Here is a 26,310-nt window from a genome sequence, read left to right as displayed (position 1 = left end):
CTAAGCAGTTCTTTTGAGTGAATATGAGTAGGGTTGCTCAAGTCCTGCAAATATTGACATAAAACATGGCAATAAATATATGTATATTTGATCTTTATTGCAGAAAGTATTACACCTATTCCCTTTATTCCCCCATTAAGCCCCTCCACCCTCCTTCCGTCCCCACCCCAGGCCTTCACTGCACTATTATCTGTGCCCATGGGTTATGCATATATGCATACAAGTTCTTTGGTTAATTTCTTCCTGCTCCCCCTCCCCCTTCCCTCTGAGATTTGTCAGTCTGTCCCATGCTCCCATGCCTCTGCATCTCTTTTGTTCATTAGTTTATTTTGTTCATTAGTTTTCCACACATGTGTGAGATCATATGATACTTGTCTTTACCTGACTGGCTTATTTTGCTTACATAATATTTTTGTAGGTGATGGTGGTAGTTGTCATTTATACTTCTAATTCAGTCACTGAGATAAATCGTCAAACTATTTTCATTCCCCAGATGTCCACCTGGGGAATAAGATGGTATTACTCTGATCACCCTTATCAGCCTTTTTTCTCCACTGCTGCTCACTTATTCCTGTTCTTCTCTTTCTGATGTTACACGCTCATCCCCATAGAGCTGTAAAAAAAGACAGGAAGAAAAAGAAGCCCTGGCATAAGTGTCAGAATTTTTAAATTTGGACTGAATGCCATCCTGAAAAATATTGGTGTATTAATACCTAAACACCGAGATCATGAAAATGAAGCAAGCATATACTGGTAGAAGTCTTAGTCACAGATTTAAATCTAGCACATATCCGTATCTGATCCTCTAGTCCACGATTGGGGAAATTCATGATCACACACTATGTTTAATAAAACTAGAGGAAACTTATGATGTCTGGTGATACAATTCATATTTAATCTGTAGGGTGCCCTTAAAATTTACATGGTACAAAACAATGAAAAACTGACAGAGATCAGTATCATAAGAATTATGTTCTGGTCTAAGCATCATGGGTAGAGTCATGCATTATTTAATGACAGGAATATGTCCTTTGAAATGAATTGTTAGGTGATTTTGTCAATGTGGGATCATCATAGGGAGCACCTACACAAACTGAGATGGCATAGCCTACTACACACCTAGCCACAACCTGTACAGTATGTGACTGCACTAAATACTTGAGGCAATTCTACAATGGTAAGTATTTGTGAACCTAGACATCTCTAAACATAGAAAAGGTACACTAAATTATAGCATTAAAAATAAAAATTCATGTTATTTTAGGGCATCTACCAGGAATAAAGCATGCGGGGTTGGCAGTTGCTCTGAGTGAGTCAGAGAGTGAGTAAGGTGATACAAAGATCTAGGACACTACTGTACGCCACTGTAGACTTTCCAAACACTGTCCCACGAGCTCTCCTCTTGCTTCCTTCTGACAGGGTCCGAAATAGAGCATCATAGCTGTCCATGCTTCTCCATGAACAGGGAGGTGGGCTGGTGATTGGAAATATCAGAGACACTGGCTGGGTAAAGCATGGTCACCATAATAGTTTCTGTCAGGAGGGAATAACCAGTGGCCTGAGAATTAGTAGAAATAAAAATCAAGAAGAGATAAAGGAACATAAGGGGCTGTTATGGCAATGTGATTTTGACTACTACATGTTGGAGCAGTGGTCAGATTAAGGAACTTTGTGGAATTATTTAAAAAGAGTATGTAACATGGAGATGGTGTAGAACTGAGGACTCAATATTTTAACTCTGGTAATTTTTTTGTTGTTGTTCCATTGACCCTATATGGCACAAAGGGCTCTCTCTGGCATTGAATTGATGGAAGAAACAAACCTGACCTGTGCTTTACATAATTACAACCCGAATAATATTTTCAATGTGCAGGAACCAACTGGCTCCATACTACTAAAGAAAGCTTTTAATAAAATGGCAGTGGTACTTAATATTTGTGTCCTTGTACAGAACCTTACATCCTTAAGAAAGAATTTATATATTGTTCTTTGAAGACCATCAAGCTAGATCTGTGAGGGCTGTAGCACCCTCTGACTATGTAGCACAGGGGGGCAGGCTCTTCTGTGCTGAATCAGGTCCGTAGCTAACTGATTGGAACGTAATCTGCACACTCAAAATTGAGGAGCTGTAAGTGAATGGAGATTTTTTTCTGAGCCCCACAGATACTCCTCCCATCAGAGGAAAAAAATAATTATTCTCTTTATATCCTTCAGTTTCTTATAGGAAATTCAGCTCCATTAAAATCTTATGGGACCAATATCTAAATGAGGTTCATTGTTAACCTAAACATCATTATGTGGCACATAATTGTAATTAGCATTTCCTTCTTAATAAGCCTAATTACATTTCCCCTCTTCAATTTTTCTCACCTGCCTGTTCCTAGACAAGTATTACATTCAATTTCTTATCTGAAACAGTAATGAAGTAACAATAATTTTTAAGGTCTTTGACATCAATATCATCACTTATTGAACACTTAAATTTAATGAAGCTCCCATTACACGAACGTACTATGTGTGAATATTATATATGCATAGTGTGTGTGTGTGTGTGTATATATATATATATATATATATATATATATATATATATATGCTCACTTGTTTTCTAATAGCCTCTCATTTATTTTCCTTCTTGTTATAATATTTTGACTTGTTTTGAATATTAATATTGTAGGCAATTTTAATTTATTGGCATTATTACAACTCACACTTTAACATACACACTTTAGACCTTTAGGCAGAAAGAAATAAACCATGTATAATGGTCCTTGAGATTCAAGATATTCATTACCTCTCTTTTACAGAATCACAGTGCAATATGACAAATGGGCCCTGTGCAAAGGAAACACATATTTGAAATAAACTTTTTTAATTGAATTAGTTAGTTCATGGCTCCAAATAAACCATTTCATGTGAAATATGTTTACAATTACTTTAGCACTCAGTTTCTAATATATCAGCAGTCAAGTAAGTGAGTCAAATAGCATGCTACGGAAAGTATATAAATATTTTCATTTAATGATACTTCTGTAATGGGACCCTGTGGGATCTATCCCGGTTATCTTTGCCAATTGTTATATTGGTTCAAAATGAATACACTGAGAGAGTGAAAGCATTTGGTTTAATTTGCCAGAAGTAGTGGTGAGCCCAACAGATAAAATGATGGAGATACCCGTTGACATATGTGGTCTGAGGACAAGTTGGCTGAGGCATCTGTTACACTGTTTCAGCTGATCTGGTTGGCTAAGTGCCTCTTCTGCTGTCACCACTCCATCTGCTTCTCTCATAAAACAAAGTATTTAATTTGATATGACCAGCTCAGGTAGAAGAGAATCTATCTGTCTCCCCAGTTAGAATCTCCAAACAAAAGTTTCCTTTCTGACCTCAGAGAATCTTGACTATGACTTCTAGGACATTCCTTAAGTCAAATTTGAAATGGAATTATCAGAGACATCTATTCCCAAAATACATAATTGGTTTTCATTTCATTTTACTCTTCCTTGTATAGTCAGGTGTCAAAGAAAAAAAACACATTTCAGGCCTGATGATGATGATGATGATGATAATGATATGATAATGATAAATGCCTCAATTAACATTTTTGTCTTTAATGTACCATTTTGTGCTTCAACTTTAGCATAATTGCAGATACACCCATTAGCCTTCAAAGCAAATGCAATGAAACATGTTCTGTCTAGATTGAATATTAAATTTGGCAAACGTTGCTGCAATCAACCAGTTTTCTTAAGTCACACTATTGAAAAAAATTTTAGAGCTAAGACAGGCAGTTTTAGGGAAAAGTTTTATGGGAGAGAAATGCATAGGTGAGGGCTTGGAGCCACCAAAATGCTTATTTTACTTTTACAGAGGATAGAGAAATGTTATAAGAGGAAGGCATATATTCACAGAGGATAGAGGAATGCTGAAAGATAAGAGGGAGAAAAAGAGGAGGGCACTAGGTGGGCCTTGACCTTTGAAACTGATACTCTGCAGCAGAATGACCAATGAGGAAAGCACAGGGGTCATAAATTAAGGAAGGGTCCAATTAGAAAGAGTCATGTTCAGACAAAGAGCTACCAGCATATATAAAACTAGAAACAAAGGGGCTCAGAATTGGATTTAGATTTTTTCCTCATTTGAGAGAGAAAGAGAGACAGGGTTTTCCAATTTGAGTACCTTTCCCCAGAGGGTCCCCTTGGGGACCCTTCCCCAGGGAGAGTTTGTATATACTTCCAATCAACTTCCACATTTTTACTAAAGAAGCCTTTTAGTCTGCGAGTTTATTCTTCAAACTTCATAGGACAAGAACCCATAGGGAGAATCTGCTCCCCGAACTCCACACATCACTCTCAGAGCATCTAAATAAATCTGCATGGTGTTCAAAGTGCACCACAAACCTAGAGTTCCCCACTTGGGCTAGGACCCTCTCTCGTTCCTAAGACATCCTTATCTTTAGAGTTCCTGATGCTATTAGCAGAATCATATGAGCAGGAGTTTTCTTCAAGTCTTTTTGGTACAAACTCTGACACAAGACAGAGAAATTATATATTTCAGGAATAATGAGCATAAGGTCTCTGCCTACTTTTAATTATTGGGAATTCTTCATCACTTGCAAACCAACTGCTTCTTTTGTTTCCACATGCTAGCCCCAATTCCTCCTTCTGAATAAACAGACTTGAACTTAATTTTCTCAGAAAATTCTCAAATATTTTAATCCAACCAAAATGTCAATATGTTATTTTTTGAAAGCTTTTGTCTGCAAAATCACAAAAGCATGTATCTCATCTTTCATAGTTCCTACTCTATGGAAACAAGATACAATTTGACTTTCAAGTATAGGATCTAATTTATCTAGAGATATAAAAATGTTTCCTCACTTCAAAACCCACAAGGCCTATTTAAAAATTGCAACAAGGCAATCTAAAGGTCCTGCATCTAACTGGTTTCATAAGGTATTACAAAAACACATGCAGAAAAGCAAATTATTTTTTATTTCATTACATTTAAAAATGTGAAATATTTGATTATTAGGTGGTTGCATTTGCATCAGTCACCTCACCTATCAAGATAAATTATATTTAGATATTTACAGAGTACACGAAACACAGAATTTATTCTTATATTATTATATTTAAATTATTGTATTATTTTCCATACAAGCAACTGTAACCTACTTTTGCTCCATCCTGTATTCATCCACAAAATATAAATTGTCCCAAACTTGATGAAATGACAGAAGCAAATATGTTATTTATATTTTAAAAGACATTGCTTAGATCACAAGAGGTGACTAAATTTTACTAAGTGTAGAGGATTATATCACCAATTTAATTTTTGTAAGAAATTTACTAACAAACATAATTTAGAATTAATTGCTCCAAATCATATACACTTTAGTTACAAATGGAATAATAATCACTGAAGATTTTTTAGATTAAATCAGATATAATATCTGCATTATAGTGATAGAAAATCATAAAGTGATTTCATTCTTCATTTTTTAATATGATTATTTTGTGATGTTACTAGAAAACATAATATTTTTGTTGTTAAGAAAATAAGACAAAAGTCCAGAAGTTACTTGTCAACAGTATCTACACAAATATTGTTTCTTAACTTACATTATATTAGTATTGGAAGGTAAATTATTGAGCTCAAAAGAAAAGCCATTTTATCAGTATGCTCTACCTATGAAAATGTTGTACATACTATAGTTTCTAAATAATCAAATTTCTCATGTCTTCAATAACATATGTAAATTTGGAAAATATGTTGTGTTGATGTGTTGTCTTCATAACTTTTTGACTTAGGAAATTTAAAAGAAAGGGAATTGAAAAAGCAAGATATATATTTGTATAAACATTGAGTAGCCAGATTATTATGACCACCTGATGTTTGTAGGCAAATTAGCTATAATTTCACGCTGAAGTTGCTAGAGGGCCAGACCATTATAAATAGGGAAGCAGGTTGTTTACCATGACAGTAGAAGTGATTTTTTTTCTGAAGATATGGGTAAACAACACAATTTAACAGCTTTGAACTTGGGAAAATTATATATCTATATATATACCTAGTGGCCAGCTTATTATGACCACCCCATCAGTATTGTGTTGGGCCACATTTTGCCTTCAATACTGAAGCAAATCTTCTAGGCATTGACTCCACGAGATGTTGAAAGGTGATGTGAGGCATCTGACACCATGCCTGATGAATAGCACTGTCCAGTTCTGTGAGATTTGATGGTTGTGGAACCAGCTGCCTGATGGCTCTTTGTCCCACAAATGCTCAATTGGATTGAAATCTGGTGATTGTGGGGGCCACCTAAGCAAGGTAAAGTCTCCCTCATGTTCTTGAAACCACTCCTGCACAATACAAGCACCGCGGCATGGTGCATTGTCTTGTTGGAAGAAGCCATCTCCATTGGGATATGCCATCAACATGATAGGATGAACTTGATCAACAATGATACTTAGGTATGTTGTGCTATTCAGACATTGTTCCACACAAATTAAAGGGCCCAAATCATGCTAGGAAAACATGCCCCAAACCATAACACTGCCCCCACCAGCTTGAAGGGTTGTACTCATGCATGTGGGGTGCATGCTTTCATGCTGTTTCCGCCAAATTCTCACTCTGCCATCTGCATGATGAAACTGGAAACGTGATTCATCAGACCACATGACTTTTTTCCAATGCTCAACTGCCCAATCCTTGTGCTACTGTGTGAACTGGAGACATTTTATCTTGGTAACTGCAGACAGCAAAGGTGTTCAAATAGGCCTTTGGCTTCCATATCCCATATGATGCAGTGTATGGCTAATTTGCCTACAGATCTCAGGTGGTCATAATAATCTGGCCACTCATAATAATATATATCCCATGTTCAAACTCTGTTAAATTGCATTGTTTATCCATATCTTCAGAAAAAAATTACTTCTACTGTCGTGGTACACAACCTGCTTCCCTATTTATAATGGTCTGGCCCTCTAGCAACTTCAGCAAGAAATTGTAGCTAATTTGCCCACAAATGTCAGGTGGTCATAATAATCCAGACACTCAGTATACATGTATATATATATATGTATATGCATATGTATATAAGTAGATAAGAATACATAGATGTCTATATACATATAAATGTTCATACTATTTATAAATATAAGCAGAATTTTAGTCTAAATATCTGAACACACATTCTTAGTCATATAAAATATGCCATCTTTCATGGGCTAAAAAGGTAGGCATTAGCTATGTGTTTTGTATGTTATGATTGTTTTGGTAGGGTGAGATTGTGTCTGTTTCAGATATTGTGATATTTGAGGAGTGAGAAGTAAAAATGAGAGAGAGAGAGAGAGAGAGAGAGAGAGAGAGAGAGAGAGAGAGAGAAATGGATTTGTATGTGAACCCCATACATACATCTTCTCCATACATACTCTTCAGGTCACATAAGGGGATTTGCATTATATCAGAAGAGATACTACCTGGGCAGAGATGGGAGGAGGAGTGACTGATGCTACTCTCTAGGTGGGGAAAAGGGAAGTAGAGACCTTGACAATTTTCGAATAGTAATCTGGGACACTGATATCACCAGAGAACCTTGGCATCTCAATGTACTTAGATACAAGGAATTATAAGGCTTTAAGAACCTGTGGGTTTAGAAATGAGAATGAATGTATTAGCAACAGGGCCTACATTGGCATCTCTGTATATAAAAGCCTAATATGCAAAGTGTTCTCTCGGGAGTTTGACTGGGAGACCGGGAATTTGATCGTTTGGCTATGATGTGTGCTGACCACCAGGGGGTGGTGAGGAATGGAGGCAGGCCCTGGCCAGCAGCAGAGGAAAGAAGGCCCCGGCTGGCAGCTGGGAGGCCCTGATCAGCCCTGATCACTGGCTAGACTTAGGGACCCTACCTGTGCACGGATTTCATGCATCAGGCCTCTAGTAACTGTAATAAAAATGCTGAATGAAAACTAGTGGGTTATTAGAGACAAATGGAAAAGTTGGCAGGATTTAAGGTTTGATTCACCTAGAATGCAAGCAAGGTTGATGTTGGTAGGCATATCAGAGAGTATGCCAAGTTATTACTATTGTTTTGATGTGATTGTTATTAATAGCAACTATTTTTAATGTCAGAATATTCCAGTTTGAACAACAAATCAAATGGCCACCATAAGTAGTAGGTATTCCCCAAGTGCTTTGCCACAGAAATGATAAAAGTAGTGGGAGGAAATGGATGCTGAAGCATTACACAATTTTATCTATGGATGCTAAACACTATTTAAAAGGGCTATCAAAAATAATGTATCAGACAATTTTTGAACCTTATAGAATAGAAAGTTACTTTTTCAGACCAGATTAATTATAGATCAGCTACAGAAAAGTATGCTTCCAGGTATATCAGCATAGTAGTGGGAAATAAATTTTGCAATTCCTCTGCATTTCACAATTTATAATGTTTAAATATAACAGTAGAAAATTGTATTTTTAGAGGCTTTGAACTGTGTATAAGGAACTGAAAAGCATTTTTCACAAAGTAATTTCAAAAATATCTGCTTTCTATTAGGAAACATAATAAATACTAGGTACATTTATTTTCTTACTTATCGTTTCCCTGATTCTGGCTTTATGGCTTCTGGAACAACTGTCTTCTTTGTGCTATTACTACAAAGAAATAATCCTATATAATAAAAACCTAATATGCAAATAGGCCAAACAGTGGAATGACCTGTGGAACGACAGGTTGCTATGGTGCACACTGACCACCAGGGGCAGATGCTCAATGCTGGAGCTGCCCCCAGCCCACATGCCCCAAGCCAGCCAAGGCGGGAGCCAGTGGGTTCCCCTTAATTGCCCCGCCGATTGCCCTGGTGACTGGCGGTGGTAGCGGAGGGGTGGGGATGGTGAGCGGTCAACACCAGGCTGGCCAAGGTGGGTTCCAGCAGGAGTCCCCCTGATTGCCCCATGAGTCACCCCACAGACTGGTTCTGATTGCTGGCCAGGCCTAGGGACTCTACCTGTGCATGAATTTTGTGCACTGGGCCTCTAGTCTTATATAATAAAGTGCTAATATGCTAATTAAACTGAACAGCAGAATGACCATCCAGATGACCATCTGGAATACCTTCCGGATGAAGCCAGGGTTACAAGGGCCAAGGCAGCCGGGGCTGAGAGGGCCAAGCCCCTTGCACAAGTTTCATGCATCGGGCCTATAGTATATTATATTTTTATATTGCTAAATTCAGTTGTTACAAAAAGAGTTTACATTTCAACCTGAACTAAAGTTGAGGAAAACTAATTTTTGTTTTAATTGTATATATATATATATATTAAACACTTAATTAATTTTGAAGAAAAAACTGACACAAACACAAATTACAGAGGAAACTAAAGTGCATTAAAGTGTTCTACCACTCTTTTAAGAAAAAATGTTTTGTTCAAATATAAAAGACAATAAATTTATCTAAATCTGTGATAATCTGAAATGTTTTGCAAAGTTGTATTAGAATTATGCTTTTGGAATTATTAAACTCATATTACTGTTTCTAAGCTATTATATTTTAGTGCCATTTTTGACAGAAAAGAAAAAAAAACAAAAACAGGAGAAAAAGCAAGTCCTTTCACTTTCATGTTTAACTTTAAGCAAAAAAGAATCAGGAAGATTGTTTGTTAGATTAAGATAAATGTTAGAATGCCCTTGATAAAATGGCTACTAGTATATTAGCTGAAGAAAGTCAACATATAATATGGTCAAAGTGTCTGTGTGTATATGTGTATATTCACTTCACTGGAAAAAAAGTGCCATTTATAATTTATATCTGAGAACATAAATAAGGCAGGAAAAATGATATAATTTTAAACACAAGTTTAGGATTAATATTGTTCAAATATCTTTGGTACCTAACATAGTATGCAGATTCAATGCAATCCCTATTACAATATCAATTACATTCTTTTGAGAATTAAAAAAAACAAACAAACACTAATCCTAAAATTTATGTGGAACCACAAAAGACCACAAAAGCAAAACAAACAAACACCTGAGAAAAAACAAAATTAGAGATATGATGTCCTTATATAAAACTATACTATAAATCTACAATAATCAAAACATTATGGTACTGGCATACAAACTAATATATAGCTCAATGGGATGCAATAAAGAACCCAGAAATAAGTCCTCACTTATATAATCCATTAGTCGACAGCAGAGGAGGCAAAACATACAATGGAATAAAGGCAGCCTCTTCAGTAAGTGGTGTTGGCAAAACTGAACAGTTACATTAAAAAAATTAAATTGACCACTGTTTTATACCATATAGACAAACTCAAAATGGATTAGAGACTTAAATGTTAGTTCTGAAACCATTAAAATCCTAAAAGGAAACCTAGACCGTAAAATCTCTAGCATTTCTCTTAGTAATATTTTTTCTGATATATTTCCTTGGACAAGGGAAATAAAAAATAATCAAATGAGACTACATCAAACTAAAAAGTTTTTGCACAGCAAAGGAAACTATCAATGAAATGAAAAGACAACCTACTGAATGGAATAAAATATTAACCAATGATATATCAGATAAGGGATTAATATCCAAAATATATAAGAAACTCATACAACTTAACACCAAAAATTCCAAACAAGAAAATTTAAAAATGGGCAGAGAATCTGAGTAAATATTTCTCAGAAACGGACATATGGATGGCCAAAAGACATGTGAAAAGATGCTCAGCATCACAAATCATCAAAAAATTTAAAATTAGAAAAACAATGATAGACCTATCACCTCACATCTGTCAAAACGGATTTTATCAATAAATTGATAAATAAGTGCTGATGAGGTTGTGGAGAAAATGGAACTCTTGGATACTGTTGGTGGGAATGTAAATTAGAGCAACCACTATAGAAAATGGTATAGAGATTCCTCAAAAATAGAGTTGCCATTCAGTCCAGCAATTTCACTGTTCGGTTTTATCCAAAGAGAACAAAAATGTTAACTTAAATATACATATACAAACCTATGTTCATTTCAACATTACTAGTAATAGCTAAGATATAGAAACAATACCGATGTCCATAAATAGATGAAAGGATAAAGAAGATATAACACACACACACACACAAATGGAATATCATTCAGCAATAAAAAGAATAAAATCTTGCCATTTGTAACAACATGGATGGACCTATGAGGTATTATGCTAAATAAAATAAATCAGAGAAAGACAAATACCACATGATCTCGTTTATATGTGCAATAAAATATAAATACATAAATAAATAAATAAATAAACAAACAACCAAAACAGAAACAGACCTATACATATAAGGAACAAGCTGATTATTACCAAAAGGATGATGTGGAAAATTAGATAGATAGATGATAGATGATAGATAGATAGATACATAGATAGGTGATAGATAGATATAGATGATATAGACATAGATATAGATTTGATAGATATAGATATAGATATAGATATAGATAGATATAGATATATACAGATATACATATACATCTACATGTACATATACATATACATACACACACACATATAATATATATATATATATATATATATATATATATATATATATATATATATATACATATACATATGCTAGAGGCCTGGTACATGAAATTCGTGCATGAGGGGGGGTGGTCCCTCAGCCTGACCTGCACCCTCTCCAAACTGGGACCCTTTGGGGGATGTTTGACTGCCGGTTTAGGACAGTCAGACATCCCTCTCACAATCCGGGACTGCTGGCTCCTAACTGCTTGCCTACCTGCCTGCCTAATTGCCCTTAACCGCTTCTGCCTGCCAGCCTGATCACCCCCTAACCACTCCCCTGCCAGCCTGGTCACACCCAATTGCCTTTCCCTGACAGCCTGATCACCCCCAACTGTCCTCCCTTGCAGGACTGGTTACCCCCAACAGCCCCCCTGCCATCCTGGTTGCCCCACGCAGCCTGCTGTTCAGTCATTTGGTCTTCCCTTACTGACCCCCTGCTGGCCTGGTCGGCCCATGCAGCCTGCTATTTAGTCATTTGGTTGTCACTCAGTAACCCGCCTGCCAGCCTTGTCACCCCAAGCAGCCTGCTGTTTGGTCATTACTGTTACTGTGATGGTGTCCTGGACAATTTGCATATTCCTCTATTATTAGTATAGACGGTTTCCTTGGACTACCATATGAATATTAGCAAAATGCAGCTCTTGGAGAGTATTGCAGTTAAACTGTTTATCTCATAATTTCACAAGTTTGTTTAGCACAAAATATTTTTTATTCAATTGAAATATATCATTACTTTTATTAACTACTGTTCTGAGGAATGTGTTATAAAAACATTGCAATTGCTATACCTTAAATTAATAATTTTATTTCAGAGTATAGATAGGGATTTCTAACATATTCATGAGATTATATGGTAATTGGGTTACTGCCACTATCCATAAATACAAATGAGTATTAGATATTGTCTGTGTAACTAAGTAGAAAATAACTGGCATATATAAACGGAATTTCAAATAAATATATCTACTTTTATTAATAATATACCAATCATAATGTGCTACTTAATATATAATGTTTTAATGTTACAAAAAACATAATTAAAATCATTTGAAACTCCATTATATATATATATATACACTGAGTGTCCAGATAATTATGACCACCTGATGTTTGTAGGCAAATTAGCTATAATTTTGCACTGAAGTTGCTAGAGGGCCAGATCATTATAAACGTCTGAGTAGTACAACATAGTTAAGTATCGTTGCTGATCAAGTTCATCCTATCATGTTGATGGTGTATCCCAATGGAGATGGCTTCTTCCAACAAGACAATGCGCCATGCCATGGTGCTCGCATTGCGCAGGAGTGCTTTCAAAAACATGAGGGAGACTTTACCTTGCTTAGGTGGCCCCCACAACCACCAGATTTCAATCCAATTGAGCATTTGTGGGACAAAGTTAAAGGAGCCATCAGGCAGCTGGTTCCACAACCATCAAATCTCACAGAACTGGACAGTGTTATTCATCAGGCATGGTGTCAGATTCCTCACATCACCTTTCAACATCTCGTGGAGTTAATGCCAAGAAGAATCGCCACAGTATTGAAGGCAAAAGGTGGCCCAACGAAGTACTAATGGGGGGGGGGGTCATAATAATCTGGCCACTCAGTGTGTGTGTGTGTGTGTGTATATATATATATATATATATATATATATATATATATATATATATTTCATTGTTATAAACAGACGATGAAAAAACTATTTAGGAGGAGAAAAGAGACAAGTTTTGAAAATCAGCTAAACATGATCTAAAGCTGTTCCTTCATTAAACCACAACAGGACCCACTAATTATGACCATAGACAAGTCATTTAACAAATTTGAAACCTCACTCATAAGACTCTCATAATCATGAAGTTTGGTAACATTGGTGAAAATTTACTAATATACAGAGTCCATAGCATCAAATACATAATAAAAGATTAGATCTTATATACTCCCTTTTAGCTTCCCAAGTGTAATTTTGTCAAGGTATGGACTTGTTTATTTCATCTCTACATTCATTGCATATATAGTTCATTAAAGTGAGCTGATTATAACATTAAAATAGCAGAGAATTACATAATATTATTAACATGGAAAAATAGGTAGCCAATAATCATGAAACTAAAATTTATGTTTATAAAATTCTAATTTTATTACTTAAATAAAAAAAATTGTCCTATTTACTTTGTGCATCAATAAATATTGTTCTACTTCATTTGCATAGGCACTTATCAAAAGTTTGTTCCATTGGTGAAATCTATCTTAGAAAAAAAAGCAAAAAGCAAAGGATGGCTCAATTAGAGTAAAACAAATAAGCAAATAAAAACCTCCTCCAAGTTGGGATCTTTGTTTTGTTTCTGGATGTATCCCAAGCATTGGAAGAGTGCCTAGCACAAAGTAGACACTTGATTAATATTTCTTTAATTAAATAATTTATTTAGGCTTCAAGTCCTAAGTCTTATGTGACATGAAGATTTATCAGAAAAATATTATATTAGCATTCCTAGGGTATTATCACACAGGTAACTAAACTATAGCTTAATTTCTAAAAGAAAAGCAACCTACTTTCCTTGCATTCATAGCACATAGAAATGCTGTGTTTTGGATACTAAAGCTTACCTGAACTTCTAACACTGAGTATGTTTTGGTTCTCCTATTGAAATAGACATCACAGGGATAACCAATATAAAACTCAGATCCATTAATGCATTATATAATTTTGCTGATCACCCAAAATTATATTTACTTTTTTAGAATAATTTTGGGAAAATATTGCAATTAATCATCCTCATTCATAGATTTTTGAATATTTACATATTGCATTTTACCTGAAGAAAATATGTTTTTCTATGCTTTGTTTTATCCCTGGACACACTCTATAATCCTGGAAAACATCAAAGAACAACTTAATAAAGAATTGTAATATAAACTAACTATTCTTATACTTGTTTATCTAATAGACTTGCTATGTGTTTGCTATATTTTAGCTTTAATCAATATGTAAATTTTGTGAGGAAATTTTAAACCCAAGTCTCTATCAAGGCTATTTTTGTTAAAACACATGTCAACTATATTAAAGATGAAGCCACTTACAGAGTGAAAACCCGGGTACTACAGAAGGAAAACATGCTCTCCAGCTGAGCTAACAGCAATGAGGAACTTTTCGGGGGTTTAGTAATGACACTTGAATATTGCATGGCAGTCGGATGGCCTTGGAGACCAGCAGCCTTGACAGACCCGCTGAAATCTGTCAATCAGAGATGAGTGGACACAGTTAAGATCTAAGAGCCATGAGAATAAAGGAAACAAAGTAGAGAGGCTTGACTCAAGAGGACAAAGTTTTCTGAAATAAATGTATCAGTAAGAGAAGCAGCAGCGGATTCGTATATATATATCGCCTCATAATAAAGGCAGAAATAACAAACTAGATGATTAAATGCTCCCAGTTTGTAGAAAGTCGTCTGCCTCCTCAGGAGAATTTTAGTGTTTAAAATTCATCAGATTGATTTTCTAAAGAGGAAGATGGTTTTTATTTCTATGATGAAAAGTTATTAGGCTTTTGCATACACTTTTAAAACAATTGTTCTTTTCCATTTTACCCCTTCAGATCACTGAAATCAGTGGCTTGAAAGGTAATTATATTTAAAAAAAAAATTTCTCTCCATATCTCAAAGCAAAAAAAGTTCATTTTGAAATGCAGTCAGTGTTCAAATGAATATTTTCCACATGCTCCATCAGAGCCAAATACTTAAATCTACCCTTATTTGATGAAGTGTTGTTTTATTGTTTTTCTGTTTAAAGCTTCATTAAAATATCCAGATAAATTAGAAATTTAATTTGAGTGCTTATCAAATTATATCAAGTAAAACTGGACACAAACTTAATAGAGTTTAGAAATTTATACAAGTTGGAAGTCTTACTTCTTACTAAAATTCTTCCATGGAAAATGTCACGAAAATAGAATGTATAGAGAAAAATTGTTTGCTTTTACTTATTTGTAAGCTCTGAATACTAATGGTGAACTCAAAATGTATAGTAATTAAGTCAACTATGTTCAGATTTATAAATAATTGTTTTAAAAACTTAAATATCTATTTAAAATATTATAAACTTACAAGAAGTCTTTTGAGATAAATGTGAAACATCAATATTAACACACAAACTCCTAAAACTTAAGTACAGTACTTAATAGGAGAGTCAGAAAATAATGAACATATTAGTATTTTAGCAACTTTACCTATTTAAAAAAATAACCCACTTACAAATAAAAAGTGTAAAAATAGTACTGACACATCATTTTTCTATTAACCATATACATTAATCTATTTAATATTTTTATAATCCTGAGATACCCCTTTGTCTTAGAATTGACAATTTTTAGTCTTGCTTTCTATATTCTTGGAAGCCTTATGATGATTTATTTTGTAGTGAATACAAAAAATATATAATTTCAATAAAGAAAGCCTAGTATTTAAATTAAATAGCAATTACAATAAAATCTATCCAAATCTTACCAATCAGTTGAAATAACTTTAAAAATTTAATGTTGTTTTCCAGTAGTCAGTCATTTCTTTCATTCTTGGGCATGTACTACCCGTAATCATGGTATCAACTGTTGTTCCTCAGTCTCTTATTCCTTCTCTTTTAACCTTAGTACCCCATCACTATGGATGCTTTCAGGTATCACTTTTTATTTTCACTTACTCTTATTCCTAGTGGCATTATCAAACCTCATTTCTACCAACTATACTCATAGAAGTACGGTGTATTAAGCCAACACTGTTCCTAACCACACGCATACTAATTGACAGGGTTGGTGAAAACACGCAATGATAGTAACTGTTCTCACTTTAAAATAATGGTCATAAGCCTTAAATAGATTCTCTTGGGGGGGGTAGCTTATTTTTTACAGTTGCAGTTTATTTATTTTTTTTAAACTGAATTATTGGGGTGATATTGATTCCCCAAACCATACATGTTTCAAGTGTACAACTCAATAAAACATCATCTACACACTGCATCATGTGCCCATCACAAAAGCAGTCTAGATTTATCCACATTTTCCCCACTTTTGCCCATCTCCACCTATCCCACACCCCTCTTCCCACACTGTTATCTGTGTCTTCGTGTTATGTATATTTTTTCTGTCTGTGGCTAATCTATTCACCTTCTTTCATTCAGTCCACGTCCCTTCTCCATTCTGAGTGCTGCCAGTCTGTTCAATGTATCCATGCCAATGTTTCTACCAAATAGATTTTTAATAGACCAGACTGATCATGAAACTACCCCCCTGTCGACACACTTGTGCTATCCTAAAACATATTACAATTTCTCCCAAAATTTCACTTTCACCCAGTGGTATTTATTTCTGCCTCATTGAGAAAAATCAATAAAAAAAAACTTTCAAAATCTCAATCAACCATCAATGTCTCCCAAAGTCACTAATAATAATTTTTTAATAAATTGTAGCATTCTTAATCATGTATTTTCCAATGCTTTACCTTATAATTGTTTTCTCTTCCATAACGTTTTCATCGCTTTCTCTTATAAGGAATAGTTTGCTTACTTATAATGAAATAGTAATTTATTGTTTATCCCCATCTGCTCTATCTCTCCAGTGCCTAGAATAGTGCCTAGTTCATCACAGACGCTCAATCAGTATTTGTTGAAGTAATCATCTTATAAATGACTTCTATATCTGCCCTTTCATACCTAACTTATGTTCTAATTCTGAAGCCCTCTTATGAATAATCCACTAGCTGGGAATGTAAACGGATTTATATGCTCATCAATTTACTTTCTTATTTATATATCATTCATTGAGTTATTAATTATTTATTATCAATAGCAAGTTACAGCAAATAATTATGGTTAAAATTGGCATTGAAGTCTTCATCATTTATTTATATTTATTCATGAATAATTTGATAAGGAGTCAGTCCTTTTATAAAATTTAATTTTATTAATTGGAGCCCTATGCGAACTTTCTAACCCATTCCAAGGTGTTTTACCAATGAGTTCCTCCTTCAATTGCCTTAAGTAGGAGTCAGACAGTTTTCAGTTGTATCATTTTGCAAAGTTTTCTGCCATCTAGAAAGTCATTTACTTTTTAATATGTTTTTATGGATTTTTTTTAGAGACAGAGAAAAGGAGAGAAAGAAATACCCGTGAGAGAGAAACATTGATGGGCTGCCTCCAGCGTACTCCCTACTGGGGATTGAGGCAGGAACTTGGGTATGTGCCCTGACCAGGAATCGAACTGGTGACCTCTTGGTGCATGGGACAACACTCAATCCACTGAGGCACACTGGCCAGGGGAAAGTCATAATTTTTCAACATTTTCTCACCTACCTTCACCAATTGCCTATTCCATTCTTTAAGTTACAAAGTGTTTTTTGTGTTTTTTTTTCAATAACTTTTCCCCTAAATCGGTTGTCAGCAAACTGCGGCTCGCGAGCCACGTGCGGCTCTTTGGCCCCTTGAGTGTGGCTCTTCCACAAAATACCGACTTCTGTGCATGGGCCATAAAGTTTCAATCACACTGTACGTGCGCGCCTGCACGTGGTATTTTGTGGAAGAGCCACACTCAAGGGGCCAAAAAGCCGCATGTGGCTCGCGAGCCGCAGTTTGCTGACCACTGCCCTAAATTATTTTTAAAGCATCCTGAAATAGGGATTCGTCCAGAATATTATGACTTTTGCCTAGTTTTATAGTTGCCCTGCCCAATCCTAATTCAATATATATTAAGACCATCAAAAGCATGAAAACTGCAATTCTCTTTGCACATGCCATTTTATTGGTTTATGCAGTGTTTAATGTAATAATACAATTAAAGCTGTAACATAAGCTAACATTAATGAGTTTCAGTACCAAAGGAACTATTATTTTCCTATTGCTGCTGCTCCAAATTACAACAAACAGTGGCCTAAACAACACACATTAATTATCTTACAGTTCTAGAGGTCAGAAGCTCAAGGTCTCAGCAAAGGTGTGCTCCTTCTGGAAGCTCTAAGGAAGAACATTTCCTAACACTTTCCAGCTTCTAAAGCCTTCTGAATGCTTTCTGGTGACATCCTCCATGGCCAAAACGAAGTAGGTCAGCATCTTCTCTACTTTCTGACCTCTGTGTATTAGCTCTTAGCTCTTTCAATCTGACCTTTTGAGCTCCATTTTTTAAGAGACTTTGTGAATAGCTTGTATCCACCTGAAAAATACAAGATGATTTCACATCGCAAAATCCTCAACAATCTGCACAGTTCTTTTCATCACATAATATATTCCAAGGCTCTAGGGATTAAAAGGTGGACTCTTTGGAGGCATTATTCTGTCTACCACACTAACCATACATCTCATCTCTCAGGAAGAAAAGTACACCTAGTGCTGCTTACTAGAGAGTAACTTGCAAACCTCCAGTGGTTTCTGTGCTTTGAGCATCAGCAGAAAAGTTTTAAAGAGTGAAAGTGGAGTGTCTATTAATCAGCAAAATGTTAAATTAAAGTCAATTAAATATCCTTATCTCAATGTATATTACATTTTATCTTTTATCATCTTATTAACAGTCTATGCTGGAGAATCTTGTTTATAAATAGAGCTGCCAGATATTTTTTCTTTATATTAAGAAGGAAGCAAAATGTATTTAATTATGACTTTTTCTAAGACATAGCCTACAGACTTTTACTTTAAGAAAAATAAACTAATAAAAAATTAAGCTAATATTAGCAATAGATCAGACAAAATAATTATCCAAAATGACTGTAGTAACATACATTCCCATCACTACCTTAATATGCCTCTTCTACAAACTTGCTATAATTGGATATTAATTTTTTCTGAATTTTATTATTGAAAAAATATCTCATTGTTTTAATTTGCCTTTATTTATTAAAGAAAAAGAAAATTTTGTCATGTGTAAGGCATTTAAATAAGGCCTTCAAAGACTTTCAAACTGATAAAAATACTCAGATATATCTTAATTTACTTCCCAAAATATAGCCAACATTTTACAAAATTTGCATACTAATATTAACAAAATAAGACATAAAAGTTGCTTGTAAGCACTTTAATTCACTGATCTAATTAAATTACAAATGGTTATTCTTCAGGAAAATAATTTTAATTATCCTATATAATGAAGTGGTAATATGCAAATTGACTGTCATGCCTTCACACAAGCTATCCACCCCAATGTGGTCACAAGATGGCCAGCATGGGAGGGAAGTCGGGGACGACCAGGCTGGCAGAGGAGGGCAATTAGGCCTGCAGGAGAGGGCAGTTGGGGGCAACCAGGCCGACAGGGGAGGGCAGCTGGGGGTGATCGGGCTGACAGGGGAGTGGTAAAGTGTTGATCAGGCTGGCAGGGGAGTGGTTAGGGGGAGATCAGGCTGGTAGGCAGAAGCGGTTAGAAGCAATTAGGCAGGCAGGCAAACGTTTGGGAGCCAGCAGTTGTGGATTGTAAGAGGGATCCAGATTGGAGAGGGTGCAGGCTGGGCTGAGGGACACACTCTCCCGCCTAGTGCACGAATTTCGTGCACCAGCCCTCTAGTATTTAATATGAAGTAATTTAGATGTGATTATCATACATGAGCTGACATAAAATACTGATTTGCATTTGAAAATGTCCAAATAATTACTTAATATAAAAGGCATATAATAGGTATTTGTATTGATTTTATCCAGTAAGTGTTTAAATAAGTATTTACATATTTTATTATTTAGAAAGATGTAATAATGCAATTAGTTGTCATTTATTTTTATCAATGGCTGTACTTTCCTTTCATGGTTTAATATATATATTTAAATCTCATGGAATATTTAAGTATTTATTGATTTTAGAGAAAGGAGAGAGAGAGAGAGAGAGAGAGAGAGAGAGAGAGAGAGAGAGAGAGAGAGAGATGGATGTGTGAGAGAAACAGATTGGTTGTCTTCTGTATCCATCCAGACTGGGGATCAAACATACAACTTAGGTATGTTCCCTGACAGGGAATCGAACCTGAAACCATTTTTACATATGGGACAACACTCCAACCAACTGAGCCACCCAGCTAGGGCTCATAACTTGATATACTAATTGGGAAAATTTTTAGCAGTATATGTTTGGTATTAATTAGATTTAACTCATGTAAGGCAATTAGTTGTTTTTAGAAAGTTTTAAGATCTACTTCACCCCAGGACCTCAGCCATAAATAACCACAGTCATTCTGCCTAACCTCTACAATATGATTTTTATATCTGTTTTGTATTTTTTTTAAAACCCATGATACTACACTATAAGCTAGAGAATAGGGTATGATCTCTTTTACATGCATTTCAACATGAGTGTATTAAGGAATGGATGTATGTTATCATAACACAGAGAACTCAAGCTATATGCATAATTTATATTTAAAAAGTCCATCACAATGTTTAAAAATATATTTGCTATGTTATTTACAAAAATTTTATTATCCCTTACTGATTTGTTAAGACATAATAAATATCTCCTGGTAACAATCTACTTAGCAATATTAAAGTTTAATAAATAGATAGTCAATTACCCTATATTATACAATGTATTTATAATTAAATAATTAAATTTATTCAAAGACTATATATTTAATTAAAAAAATACTCATGTACTTCATTATTTTTAAAGTTCTACACAAACTTAAGTTACCAAACTCATAAAAAAGGGAATATCAATCAGTTCAGCAGCTTTTGATAGTGTTTATCAATAGCCACAGCTATAATCAGACTATTTTTTCAATAAGCTAATAGTACTCTAAAAATATTTATATATCTGAAGCCAGTGTCTTTCACTCACCTTAAATCCTTACTCGTACAGTCAATGACAGAGAGCCATAATGCAGATTTGAAATCTAAATGAAATTCAACAGTGAAGGAAACACTTAGTATCACTAGTATCAATAAATGCACACTTGTTTGTCCCCAAACTCTTATTAGTATCAGGTCTTCTCCAGGCTCAACCTTAAGTTTGCATACTTGTATCTGTGCTGTTCCAAGAGCCTGCTCAAAACTTGAGAGTACCAGAGCAGGTTTCAGTGACCTGCATACTAGCAAATAAGTGCCTGGAGTGTTTCCATTTGTGGCCGTTCTCAGGCTGTTTGCTAATCCTCTAGAAAACTTGGCTGCATGTAGATCTCTCTCCTAAAACAGCCCTCTTTTTTTCATTTGAAAATGAAACCTATGGCTAAAATTCATTTCCTTTGGGTATACAATGGAGCTTATGGATTTTTCTCAAGAACTGGAAAAGTTTAAGTCTTGTAAGGAATGTGGGAGAGAAAAGATATGCACATTTTGCCAGATGTCCACAGCTACTTACATTTAAGCTTAGGTCGCAGCTAGCATTGGTCTTTGTGCAAATTAGAGAAAGGTGCCAGTTCTGGGATGGTGAATTAGAAATTACCCACCCCTGGGTCTATAGCCCAGTTTGAATCAAATATTAAACATGTGCTATTTTTGTCACAGATTAATGATCCCTCTTCTTTGCAGAAGAGGACACTTGACTTGACCAATAAACCCAGGCTGTTTTTGACTCACCCCTCAGTAGGGTATCTATGAGTCCTGCATGAACTCACCAGCCTGATGGCCAGACCTTGATTCAGTTTACTATATTTAAACCAAAACCACAATTATAGATAATCCCACCTTTATATTTATCCAAAGTTGGAGCTCACACTTCCTTCTTGATACATTTAATATACAAATTCAATTTTAGTACATAATATTTGCAAAGATAGCAAATAATTTTGAACTTTCTCTCAGAGAGAACTTGCAAACCAGATAACATTTCATTTATCCATCAAATATATTGTTAACTAGCCTAAAGCATTTCATCTCTCTTATCAGTTCAAAATACCAGTAACTCCCTTCAGAATATGGTAAAAAAATTAAAGAAAATTTTGGGCTATGATCTAATTTTTCTTATAAGAAATTAATATCCTATATAATAAAAGCCTGATATGCAAATTGACCAAGTGGTGGAACAACCTGTCAGCGGGGGACAGGGCCGGTGAGCAGGCAGCACCAGGCCAGCCAAGGTTGGTGCCAGCAGCAGAGGGAGGGGATGGCAAATGGCGGAGGGGTGATCGAGGCGATCGGGGGTTGGGGCCGGCCACTCACTGGCCAGTGCCATCCCCCTATTTCCCTGCCAGTCACCTCTCAAAGAGGAAGGCCAGACTATGGCTCAGTCCCGCTCCCTGTAAGCCATCAGTCAGACATCCCCCAAAGGCTCCTGGTCTGCGAGAGGGTGCAGGCCAGGCTGATGGACCTCCCCGAATACACAAATTTTTGTGCACCAGGCCTCTAGTTAATTTTATAATAGTTATACAGGGTCTTGTTTTCTGATTTTTTTAAATTGAGGGTAGGAAGAAGAAGATGTGGTTCCTTAAGATGTGGTTCCTGAAAATATATTTTTTTTTAATTGAGAAAGAAAAATAAAGGTTTGTATGCCCATTTGCCACGTTCTCTGCCACACAACTCAGTTTTCATATGCTAGGTTCTTCTCAAGATCTTCTTTTTGTTATTGTGCAATCTCTTTTCACACTTTACTGCCCTTGCTCTTTCATTTCCAACAGGAAACTTATTGAAAATAATGAGTGAAACACATGAATTTAAATTATGCAGAGTCAAATGATCACTACCCACATTTGCAATGACTCTAGAAAGGACATCTATGTTGTTATAAATATAAACTCACTAATGGGCTAGAAATAGATTAAAGTTTACATAACCTTGATATGGCTTATTGTTTTGTATAAATTATTTTTTTGGTTCCATCCTGGAATATAAACAGTGAGGCAATATGGCTAATTCCGTTTGAGGAAAGTCATTCTAGTTATATGATAATAACTTATTCATATCTTAAAATAGCTTACTTTTTAAGCTTGTCATTGTCTTTTCTAAAGTTCAACCAACATTTGTATGTGTGTAAATCAATAGAGAAATATTAAAAACAATTAATTCATGTTAATTACAGTTACTAAATTTTTACCACATGTAGAGTACTGTGTGAGTCATCCCTCCTACATATGTATTTGGGAAAAGTAAAAATTATCCACCACCTGGAGAAAAACCACAAAAAGTGCATTTTTGTGTGTTAAATTCTTTGCTGACTTTAGCTAATTTTACAACTTAATTTTCCTTTTACCGTCATTTACTGACCTAAGAAATTTTATTTTTGTTTATTGTTGCCGTAATGTGTAATTATGTAAATCATTTTAAATCCAGTTGAAATATGATCATGTAAAAATAAGTAACACTGAGATTTTGTTTCATTCCCAAACAACACATTTTTTTATAACAACTCCTAAAGCATAGAACCTTGAAGTGAGTTGAGGCAACAACATTTGCAACAGAAAAATAGCTATTACTACAAAACCTTAATTAGCTAGAAACTATAATTAGCCAGAATGCATTAAAGATTATTTGAATTCATACAAATGGTACATATATAAATAGCCATGTGCATTTAATTTAGGAGACTATTTCTGCAAGACTATTTATGCGCATAAGAAAATGCACAGGGATATAAACAATTGTAATGGTATTTATATATAACAGAGTACAAGGTAAATGTATGTAAAGTGACCAAACAGTTAAAACATTTTGTGATAATGGAATGACATCTACATTATGTAAAACACCATATTCATTGTCTGCCAAATCTGTTGGTTTGTTTCTTTTTTCAGTGTTCCTGCTTTGTCATTCTCTGACAAAATTATAGGACAGCAATAATGGCATAGCAACTGAAAGCTTAAAGGCTTTCTCAGGGAAAAAGGAGATACTATTTTGTGGGAACAAATGCTTTCTCTAATTGTGATAGATCAAGTGAGATTGATGTGAAAAATTTTCTCAGTGACAAATATCTAAATTCCCTAAAAATATTCAAAATATGTCAAATGGTTACTAAATATATGGTAGCATGTTAAGTAACTTCAGACAAATTTCAACAAAAATTTAGTAATAGGTTACTCAACACTTCTTAAAATGTTGACTTACCTAAAACTGCAACAGGAATAACCAAAAAGTCCATTAATTCATAACTGACTATTATTTTAGTGGGTTTTGGAGTCATATAAACTTCAGTAAATTATCCTTTGCAAAATGTTGTTGCTTTATCTATTATATCATGACTAGAGGCCCAGTGCACAAAAATTTGTGCACTCGGAGGGGTGGGGGTCCCTCAGCCTGGCCTGTGCCCTCTCGCAGTCTGGGACCCCTCGGGGGATGACCACCTGCTGGCTTAGGCCCGCTCCCCGGGGGATTGGGCCTAAGATGGCAATCAGACATCCCTCTGGCAGCCCGGCAGCCCTCAGGGGATGTCCACTTGCCAGCGGGGAGCAGGCCTAAACTGCAGGCAGACATTCTTAGCGCTGCTGAGGAGGCAGGAGAGGTTCCCACCACCACCGCTGCACTGGCAGCCATCAGCCTGCCTTGTGGCTGAGCAGAGACCCTCCATGTGGGAGCTCACAGACCACCAGAGGGCAGCTCCTGCATTGAGTGTCTGACCCCTGGTGGTCAGTGTGTGTCATAGAGACCAGTTATTCCTAGTCTTTCTGCTGTTAGGGTCAGTTTTCATATTACCTTTTTACTATATAAGATAGAGGCCTGGTGCACGGGTGGGGGCCAGCTGGTTTGCCCTAAAGGGTGTCCCGGATCAGGGTGAGGGTCCTGCTTGGGTGCCTGGCCAGCCTGGGTGAGGGGATGATGGCTGTTTGTAGCTGGTCACACCCCCTTCAGTGTGGGGGTCCCCACTGGGGTGCCTGGCCAGTCTGGGTGAGGGGCTGAGGGCCGTTTTCAGGCTGGCGAGTGACTGAAGCCCCCAACCTCTCCTTTTTTTCTTTTTTTATTTATTCTGGGATTTATTTACCTTCTATGGCTGTCACTGGAGCTGAGAGCCAGCTTTAGCTCTGAGGCTCGGTTCCAGCTCTGAGACCTTGGCTGCTGAAAGCAGGTATCTGGGTTTGTTTGGGTTCTATAATTGTAACATTGTTGCGGTCCTGCTCACTCCAGCTCTGACAGCTGAAAGCAGGTTTCTGGGGATTGTTTAGCTTCTATAATTGCAACATAGTTGCTTAGAGTGCAGCTCAGAGGCCGGCAAGGCAGGCAGGTAAACTTGGCTTCCTCCATCACTGGAGCAAGCAAGCCTCCTGTTTGCTTCAGCTGCCTGGCTGCCGGCCGCCATCTTGGTTGGCAGTTAATTTGCATATATCGCTGATTAGCCAATGGTAAGTGTAGCAAAGTTACGGTTAATTACCATGTTTCTCTACTATTAGATAGGATATTTAATCCATCCTCATGAGGTTTTCACAAATCCTGCACCTTGTGTTGTTTAATGGCCTTAATTGAAACACTATCTACAACAAATGATTTAGACATTATAAAATGCAATGTAACTCCTTGTTTACATATTAAGGTAACTTGAAGATTCATCTTGTCTGAATTGTACATTATTCTTTGCAATTCTATAGTGGCAGTTTATCTGTTCTAAACTACTTGTATAATCATGTCCAGGCCCCCAAATCATGTATTTATGTATTTATATTGCATGTCCTTGTCTCCATGGTTTGTGGTAGTGGGTTAATCTGCAAAAGTGAAACAAAGAATTTGTCTGTGGTATGACCTAGTCTATGCTTTCTGTTCTTAATTGTACCTTGTGCTAACCAACTGAGATGGATAATTTTATGTTAACTTGACTAAGCCATGGTACATTTATATTTGCCCAAAATTTCTGGATATTGCTGTGAAGATA

Source organism: Myotis daubentonii, chromosome 2, assembly GCF_963259705.1.
Source record: "Myotis daubentonii chromosome 2, mMyoDau2.1, whole genome shotgun sequence".
NCBI lineage: Eukaryota > Metazoa > Chordata > Mammalia > Chiroptera > Vespertilionidae > Myotis > Myotis daubentonii.
This window is presented reverse-complemented; position numbering follows the sequence as displayed.